Raw genomic sequence first — 10,575 nt, forward strand, 5'->3', positions numbered from 1 at the left:
GAGCTTGCATTGTTCAGCATGATGAATCTCAGCTAACCCAATATTATGCGATATTATGCATTCAATGTTCTATTTTTGTAGCTAATACAGGAAGTGGACGCAAACGCGAAAATCGGACCACCGCATAGACGACCGCATGCGAAGAAATTATCCATCGCAAAGGAAAACGTATTCAATCAATGCATGGATGTTGCGGTAATCAGCCGCATGCGTCCATCGCATGGGAGTTGCGCTCGTCAAGCGATTACGGTCATCGTGTAAAGTTATGGTATTAAGAGAATGTGGTCATTTGAATGATTGTGGCTACGCGATAACACATACTAATGGGATCAACGCAAGGTTGGTGGAATGAATGCATCAACGCATCTACCTCGAGAAAATCAAAAGTTGATGCTGACATTTCACCTACCAAGCCGTTAGCAACAGAGGTTCAGAAAGAACTAACACGCCGAATGTCAGAATCAGAGCAGTCCATTAATGCTGGGCAATCCAGGCTCTATATAAAGAAGCCGATGATTTCTACTTGTCCAGGGTTTTCGCCCAAGGTTGAATCCAAGGTTTGCGCCTGAGGTTCGCCTAGGGCGGATCCTTGTGATCCAGACAAAATGCGTGAGAAGACACTTGGGAGTTCTTCACCTCCTTCATCCATTTCGAGTGACGACCGGAGCCTTCGATCGGAGCTAGATCTCGATAGAGTCAGCTCTATCGCCCATCCATAGCACCACCAACAGCCTTGATGCACATCCGCTGGAAGCAAGTCTTTGCTTCCAGCCGATCATTTCATTTTTCTTTCTTTTCTTATATTATTTTGTATGACATTTTGTGATTGAGGAATTAATACAATTTGTTTTCAATGCATTTTTGTGTTCATTCGATTCCATCTCCATCATCTTCATTTAGCTTCCTTACTTTCATTACATCACTTAGTGAGATTGCTTGAGTATCGCATACTTAGTCATGTGAATTAGGGATATGAAGCATGTAGCGAATCACCGAGAGGTATGCATTGTACGAGTATGTGAGAAAACCTTATTTGCTTAGTGTGAAGTTGCGGCAACGCCTGTCTATAGGCTAATGCATTACTTGTCTATGAGTAAAGTCAGCAACAACCAACTGCCCGGAAGGGTAAGTGGTTAGTCGCATTAGGCATTGTAAGTCATTGTTCACTAGAAATAGGAACAATCTTAGGTCAGCAAAGTTCATGCAGTTACCTTGTCCTATGAGCGCTTCATTCATCATTTAGGCATACTTGGGAGAGTAGTCTAAAACCCAAATCTAAGACTCGAGAGAGCGAATTGGAACGCATAGGAAAGAATGGGGAACTTAGGGATAAGCTCCGTTTGCTATCACACAGCGTATGCACCCTACGGATAGGATATTGCATGCGTCCAAGAAGTAGGATAAGGTGTTATGCAGCTATCACACTCATGTGGCGAGAGCTAATGAGCGGGTTATAGAGGTTTAGGCAAGCATAGGCTTCCCAGCAATATCGCAGATATATCGCATACATCCTAGAGTTAGGCTCAAGTGTATGAAGCATGACAACATGGTCTGCGCTGATTAAGATTGCCTTTGCGGTCATTCTTAAGTATTGCAATGAAAACATCTCCGCATTTTATCTATTTTCCCATTCATTTGTTTCACGTCAAGAGTTGTTGTGTCTCTACCTCTCATGCATATTCTCATTGCGTTGTCTGTTAGTTAGGAGTAGGAGTAGGATTAGCTTAGCAACCCCTCCAACATTCTTTTATTTAATCGCCACATACACATTACCGCATTCAGCTAACTATAAGTCCTCGTGTTCGACCTCGAATCACCCGAGAAACTTGTGTTCGTGTTATACTTAGCGTGAGTGCAAGAAAACTTGTGACAGGACGCATAGTCATCGCATACATTTATTAACGTATAGTCATTCCAACGCATGACCATCGACGCATGACAAACAACGCATACACTTAGAACATGCATCACATATTGCGTCCAAGGGATTTTAGTTGTCGAGTAAATTGACGTCTAATTTCCCGTCACCAAGTTTTTCAAAAACTTGATGAGTGGTTTTATGATGTGAAATTATGAAGGAAATGCGGTGATGGAATTGTGTTGAGAAATCAAGTTTTCTCAGAGGAATCCAAGTGTAAACCCCTCTGAGTTTCCTGATAAGTCCAGGGTCGAATTTAGGGACTTGGGAAAACAATATGCGGTGGTAATTTTCAGGAAAACTTTGCAGTAACCAAGTAAATCAATAGTTGTTGGGGTTGTTGATTGCGGTAATGAAAATAAACAAATACAGCGAAGTTCGAAAAGAGAGTTGACAAATGGAAAATACGATGAGTATGCGGTGAATGGGTTGAGGAGGGTTTCAGTTAACATTTCCTAGGATGCGTTCATGCTATGTGATCATGCAACACACAAACAATAGTAAACCATCTCTCGATGTGAATGCTACGGCTTCTAATGTTAGAACGCATGCAATATATGTGATAAGTCTATAGGACCTACACATAAGCCTCTATTCTTATTTATGCGATGACAAAATGATACACACACAAATAAGGCGACCACATTATATCATTCTTATCTCTAGGATGCATGCAATGCAGGTTGACAAACAGAGCTTATCTCTAAGTCCCTATCTCTTTTTTATGTGGTTCAAATCTTGCTCTCTCGAGTCTAAATTCTAACCTAGCTCTCTTAAGTCTTAGGTTCTTTCTTTAGACTCTCTCTCGAGTAGCTCTAAAGGGATGTTTGGCACAACATAACACAAGATAATTGCAAGCAATGAACTTCCTAGGTTATGTTAGCTTAGTTCTTCTCAACCCATTCGACAAGTTTAGCTACTCATGCGTGCGAAGAGAGTGAATAGATGTAGAATAAGAACTTCCATTGTATAAATATAAAGATGAAGTACAAAATAACAATGTAAGAAGAGAATAAAGACCCTGGTAGCAATCTCTTGCTGCCCAGGCTTTTACACTATCTTTCTACTCGTGTTCAAAAGATAATCTCGCTCTCGCGAGAGTCGGCCTACTCTCTGCTTTTACACCTCCGGGTTCTCTCTCGAGTTGCCCTGAGCGATCTTCCGACGTTTTTACTCTTCCCTTGCTCCACCTTAAAAATAAAAGAAAACAATGAACACGGCTAAAGCTCCTAAATTGGTGAACAGGTGAACTTGTTAACTGATGGAACCCTTTTTCTGAAGGACGCCTTTGGTATTTATAGAGCTTTAGGATGAAGGCGGTTTCTCTCTTATGATTGCATAGATGGGATGGCTTTAATTCCTTGACTGATGCGCCGAATATTTGTCACCAAAAAGTTGAATGTACTTGTTATCGTTAGCAGCTGTCAGCTTAATTCGGATTCGACCATCATCAGCTTTCTGTCTTATCGTGATTAATGATGCCTTTCACCCAGATGCGCCCACCAAGTTACGCTGGCTCTATGCGGAAATCCTTCTTGAACATATGTTTTCGAACATAAATCACCGCAAAACCTTGCAGTAATGCTGCGCTCGACCGCTGATTTCTTGTGATCGCACTTTTCGCCTTGCGTCAACACATATTCTGCATAAAAACACAAAAGTTAACTATTTCTATGCGATGGACGCATGCGACCGCAATGTTATGAACTTAATACTTTTTGGATGCAATCTAACATATTTTATCAACACAAGCCAGCATTGTTTAAGAACTTAGCACTGTAATAACGTGCATTTATGCCCGTTATCACACCCCCAAATTTAAACAATACTTGTTCTCAAGCATAAGCTAAAGATTTCCTTTGGCAAGTCGGCCGCAATCTCTTTTCCTAGATTTCTCAAGGATACTTCATTCAAATTCTATATACCAAAATTTCCTTAATTTTTATTCAAGTCTCTTCTTAAAATATTTCTAAAACCTAGGAACTGCAAGTTTAACCTTCAAAAGAACTTTACTAAATTCCGAGACATCGCATGATTTATTTCAAAAAGAAAACTTTTCCACCGGGATGTCAAATGATTTTTATCCTTGCATATTTCTTGACATTATTATTTTTTTTCTGACCTTGCGCTGATCCAAGTGCCTTGCCTTTGTTTTGGCTTCCACCCACATGTGTCATGCAGACATCCAACTACGAGCAATGCGCTCTTTCTCATACTAAACTCATACCTACTTGGCAGCGGAGTTGCGGTCATTTATTTATGCATTGATCCTGGCGACTTACTTTCGTTTTGGCTTGCCTCCACGTGTGTCATGCAGACATCCAACTACAGGTAAGTGCCCTTCACAACTTAACTCTTATCAACATGGGTTTCCTATTGCGTTGACAATGGAGTTGTTATTCTCAAAAATATATATTTTTTCTTTTTTTCAAAATAGCTAGGTCGAAAATAAATACCTCACCCCCAAATTTAAAATGCGGCATTGTCCTCATTGCCAAAAGATTGAAAGAAGTCATGCGATATTCTCAGAAAGCTTCGCAAAGAGAGTTTGAAAGAAAGCTAGCAGACCCTTACTTCTAGAAATATTTCATGAGGTGACTATCTTAAAATTAAGTTGACTCTAGTATATATGAAAGGAATAGAAGTATGTTTTTCATCATTGAAATCATTATTGGTAAAGAAACAACATGTGACGACTTACTAAATTTATCAATATTAAATGATTATGGTAATCAAAGAGGATGCGGTGATAAAGCTTTCAAAATCAAAATGCAATGCGATAGTGCAAAATTTAAAATAAAGTTAAGGAAGAATACAACCCCAAAATTTGCGTTGTCGCCCGCATTGTGTGTTGATGCATCATTCTTTTCGACGATCTATCTTCTTTAGATTGTACTGAAGGAATGAGATAAGTTTCTTCTTCGTGTAACACCTCTGCAATCCAGCACCTCAATTGTTGCAAGAAAAACAGAGAGAGGGTCAAATAAGATTAAACAAAACAAACGCCCTTTTTTTTTTTGTAAATAAGAAAAGTGCAGATAACAACAAAGTAATTGCGATAATAAATAATAACGAGTATGATGAAAGTTTATAAAGTATTGATGTAGAAAAAATGATATTCAAAAGAGTTGCGTCCCTGATGAGGTTGAGTTATATAGACACTCAGGGACTGCTTATTCCAAGATGGTCTTTTCACGACCACGGTGGCTTTTCCCTCTTTTCTTTGTCCTCTGGGATCTTGATTGCCTTAATCCGAAGCCTTTCCCCATGAATGTTCATTACAATCTCCCCCTTGCGCACATCAATTTGAGTGCGACCAGTCGAAAGGAATGGTCGTTCCAATATGATGGGCGTATTTTCGTCCGCTTTATAATCCAAAATGAGGAAATCTACCAACAAGATAAATTTATTGATTGAGATTGCGGCATTTCTCAACTCTCCTTCAGGGTGTATTCGAGATCTATCCGCGAGTAGGAGAGTTTCCTTTGTGGGCGTGAGTGTGCTAGCATTTAATTGTTTGAAGATTGATAACGACATTATGTTTATACTTACCCCAAGATCATATAGTTCTTGGCCACTGTAGACGCCTCCAATAGAGCATGGTATTGTGAAGATTCCTAGGTCACACTTTTTTGGTGGGATCATAGCATTTTGCGCTGCGGCCACTATTGCGATCTTATCTTCATCATTTTGTTTCTCTTTCAATATTTGCAGAGTTACTGGTGGTTGGACTTCTTCTGTCTCAAGATCTAGAGACTTGAGGGTGGACGCAACTTTAAGGTTCATTTTCTCGAAATTTTTCGAATTATAGGTCAACGGGTTCTCGGTTGTCACCGCATTCAAATTGGTCACGATGGGTTCCTCCCTTTCTTCCGCAGTCATTTTGTCGCTTAGCACGAAGACTACTAAGCATTGTTCCTTCCTGGTACCCCCAGCATTGCGAAGAAGCTCAGCTGAGCTTGGCATCGCTCCTTGCAGTCTATTTTTCAGCTCGTCAGCAATTTGTCCCATCTGAATTTCGAGGTTTCGGATGGATGTTGCTTGATTCTAAAGCACTGATTCTTTTTTCTCAATGTATTGCTTCAGCAAACTCTCTAAGGACGAAGATTGCGGTGGTTACGAACTACTGGCATGATTGCTCGTTTGACCGTCATTTTGCGGGAAACATCCAAGTGGACCTCTTTTTTGTGCCACAAGTTAAAAGCTTTGTTGCTGATTTTTCCACGCGAAATTTGGGTGCTTTCTCCACCCGGGTTGTATGTATCAGAGTAGGGATTAGTTTTCATGAAGCATAGCGACTGTGGATTTTCTTGGCATTCTTCCATCGAATGAGCGTCTCCGCAAATGACACAACTTACAGTCATTTGAGAAATTGCGTTGACCTGCCCTTTCTTCGCTCCCGTGTTGTTAATTGCGATGCCTTGTATCAAACTCATCATCGCAGTCATTTGATTTTGCAGAAATACGATGGCCCCGTTGTTTGCGTCATTGTCTTTTATTCTTAATCTCTGATCTCTTTCCCGCCAATCCTCGTAATTTTTGGAAATGAAATCAAATATACTCTTTGCCTCCTCATATGTTTTGTCTAGCAGACCACCAGCGACTGCCACATTGGCAGCGATCTGTAAAGAGGGATTCAGTCCTTGATAAAAGATCTCTATTTATATGCAGTCTGGTAAGCCATTATGTGGATAGTCTCTTACCAGCCACTTGAACCTCGCCCAGGCATCGCTGAGCGATTTGTCATCTTCTTGTTCAAAATTTGTTATTAATTTCCTTCTCCTAGCATTCTCGGTTGGTGGAAAATACTTCTTCATATACTTTTCGACGACTTGTTCCCACGAGGTTATCTCCCCCGGTTCGAGAGAATATGCCCATTTTCTTGCTTGATCGCATAAGAAAAATGGGAACAGAGTGAGTCGAACTTCCTTGGTGGAGATATTCGGGAACACAAAAGTGTTGTAAATTTCTATGAAGCTCCGGAGGTGGGCGTGCGGGTCTTCGCCACGCCTCCCTCCAAATTGCCCAGCAGCCTGGATCATCTGCAACATTACCAGCTTCATTTCAAACCTCGATCCATCTAATGCTGGCCTCATGATTCTTGGAGAGAAATCATAGAGGTTGGGTGACGCATAGTCCCGAATGGGTCTATGCGTGTTGCTCGTCCTCAACAAAAATCTATCTGCATTTATTGGAAGTATGGTGTGAATTCTGAATCATGCACCCTTCTAAATCAAATTTGTAAAGTAATCAAAGTCTTTAACTCTTGTACAGGCAATAGAAAATTTTGTAATGCATTAATTTGTAATTTATTTGTATACTTTGTTAATAGTTAATAAATCAGAGTATATATTCACTCCACTTTTTGCCTGTGCCTCTCTCTTTATCTTCCTTTGTCAATTTTTGTGACATTCTAAATTTCTTATTTTTACGATCTTCATTGCGTTGCTATGATATATTACATGTTTATACTTAGAAATATTTCCCATACTTAATAAATTTTGACTAACACTTAGTTAATTCTCAATTTAGCAGTACTTTTCCTTTTATCTTTCAAAGTTCTGCTCAAACCTTCTTTTTGAAATTTTCTTCTAAGTGTTTGTCTAGTCTCTCCAAACAACGCAATGAGAACCTTGCTCATCTTTAAATTTGGGGGTGGGGAAGGTCTGAGCAGATGAGATCAAGATTATGCTGTAGTTAAGAAAATGTGTCCATTTTCATTTTTTTAAAAAAATATATTTTTTTTATGAAAAACTTCAATGTCAGTGCAAGGAAAAACCTCAAAACTGTCCCAACCTGATAAGAGTTTAGTTGTGAAAGGAGCCTGCTCGTAGTTGGATGTTCGTATGACACCTGTAGAAGCAAGCCAAAACGAAGGTGGGTTTCCAAGAACAACGCAGTATGAAAAAAAAAAGAAACAAACAAAAACAAAAATAAAAGGATGCAAGAGACAACTCCTCTGATTATCATGAGTTAAAATTGAAATTAGCACACAACCGTAGTTGGATGTCCGCATGACACCTGTGGGGATAAGCCAAAATGAAGAGTGTAACCATGATCAACAGTCTCTAAGTGAATAAATGACGCAAAGTTTTGCTCACCGCATATAGACACATCAAGTTGTTTTGACAAAGAAGAGATAAACATTCTATTTTGAAAACTAGAAAAGCATCTTTGAGCAGAATTTTGTCATGTAGAAGAATAAAGTAGGGCTTGCTAAGAATTAGCAAGGATAGAAGGAAATTGCGATGTCAAGTAATGTGCCTAAGTGTAACATTCGAAGCAACCAATCGTCGCAAAAATAGAGGACAGGAATTGAGCATGATTGCTTTAGTAGAAGATATGCTTGAGGACAAGCATATATCTAAATTTGGGGGTGTGATAACTTGTAGAAATATAAGTTATTTATGTCACCTTATCTAGATATTGCGGCCTAAAGTTAGTAAATATGCGCCGATTGTATGAAAATTAGCCTAGTATTACAATAATTATAAATGTTTGCAATTACACCCACTAACACCATAAAGATGGAAGACAAGCCGAAATTTACTCTATTTTGTAGGAGACCAAGTCATCGCTTGCGCTCAAGGCTCACGAGAAACTGATCAACGCATCTTTGTCACATTGCGCCAGTCAATTAACAATGAAGAGATGATTACCGCAATGATGGTGCAATGCGATAGTCGGTCCAGAGCTGTGTTTCAACCGTATGCGGTAATAAAAACAACACCGCATGTGAATCCATGATCGAAAGATGCAGTTGAGCAACGCAAAAGCGGAGGATTGAGACATGTGTACAATTAACGATTGTGCAGAATTGACAGTCTGATTGCATTATAGAAGGAATAATATCCCTCCATCTTCGGAATTACCATGACAATAGAGTGGGGACCACAAGGCCGGAGTTAAAGACCTGCACCTATAAATACCCCATTGATTTCAGAGAAAAAGTATGCTACGGGGTACGGGGTAAATGCTGCAAAACTGTTGAGAAAAAAGGCTGAGTTGAGTGCTTGAGTGAAGAAATCCGGGAAGAAGACGAGATAAGGCCGAGAGGTGAGTCTCAGATCTAATCTGCCAAACACCCGATTGAAAGCTCTGTCCAAAGATCCCTACTACCAGTGGAGCAAGCCTGAGAGGGAAGCTCTTCCTACCATCAAATCCATCCTATCCGGCCAGATCTCTATCGAATCAGTGCCAAGACATTGGCACTTGTTTATATCTGTTCTATATCTTTCATCGTTGTATTTCATGTTTCCTTTATCTTTTCATTCACACATCATGTATCAAACGCTTAATAGACGTATTAAATGTTTCGATAGCTTTCATTTACCATTTTCTGTCTATTTTCGTTCACCCATTAATCACTTTCTTCATGATGTCTTCTTAATTCCTTGATAAGCAATATGAATTAACTAAGTACTTAATCTGTGTTAAAGATATAAAATGTGTTTAGCTAAGGCATGCTGGACGACATCTTCACCTGTGAGAGCAGAAGTAAAGATGCCATTCTGATCTATCGAGAGAAGGTCAGAAGAATGCGTTAACTAAAGCGAGTAGTACTTCTAGACATGGAAGTAACCTTGCGTTCATTACGTTAGTCTCTATTTCACCATAGACATGTGGGAGCGCAGTCGATCACTGAAAGGTGTACACCAAGAGAAGAGCGGAACAACATTTGTAGCTTCAACGCAATTGAGAACTTGCGTTGTTTATATTATTTGTCTGTCTCTTTCTATTCTATTCATAAGACTTGCCGCCGCATTCCACGTCTTTGCACAACTTTCACAGCTAGCCTTGACTCCAACATCTTGTACATGAAACTTGTATCTTGTATCATCTAGCTTAGGTTATTGTATTTCATTTTATTATTGCATCTTACCGCTTTACTTTATTTTATCGCAATTTATATACCTGTACAAACACATTTTTAAAGATTGAAAACCTGGTCGCATATATCATGAACATACCACAATAACCTAAATCAGTCCCCGTGTTCGACCTCGGATCACACCGAGAAACTTGCGATGGGATTACACTTGGTTCTATCGGAAGGAAACTTGTGACAACGCATGGAATACTACGTGAACACCCACCATTAACGCATATCTAGTGGTAGTATCGCATCATTTCGAGCATAGAACATCATCAATCATATCTTAATTTTATGCGTTACACCTATCTGTAGGGTGTATACGCTGTGTGATAGCAAACGGAGCTTATCCCTAAGTTCCCCATTCTTGCCTATGCGTTCCAATCTGCTCTCTCGAGTCTTAGATTTGGGTTTTAGACTACTCTTTCAAGTATGCCTAAATGATGAATGAAGCGCTCATAGGACAAGGTAACCACATGAATTTTGCTGACCTAAGATTGTTCCTATCTCTAGTGAATAATGACTTACAATGCTTAATACGACCAACCACTTACCTTCCCGGGTAGTTGGTTGTTGCCAATCACATTCGGCGCGTTAATCCTTTCTGAACCTCTGGGCGAATCTCAGGCGAAATGTTTGATGCTTAATGCGATTGCTTAATGCGATTGCTTAATACGACCAATCACAAGGATCCGCCCTAAGTGAACCTCAGGCAAAAACCATTGATTCAACCTTGGCCGAAAACCCTGGACAAGTAGAAATTCTGCTCATCGGCTTATTTATA

This window comes from Benincasa hispida, chromosome 10, assembly GCF_027475165.1.
Source record: "Benincasa hispida cultivar pf3 chromosome 10, pf3_genome.v1.1, whole genome shotgun sequence".
Lineage (NCBI taxonomy): Eukaryota > Viridiplantae > Streptophyta > Magnoliopsida > Cucurbitales > Cucurbitaceae > Benincasa > Benincasa hispida.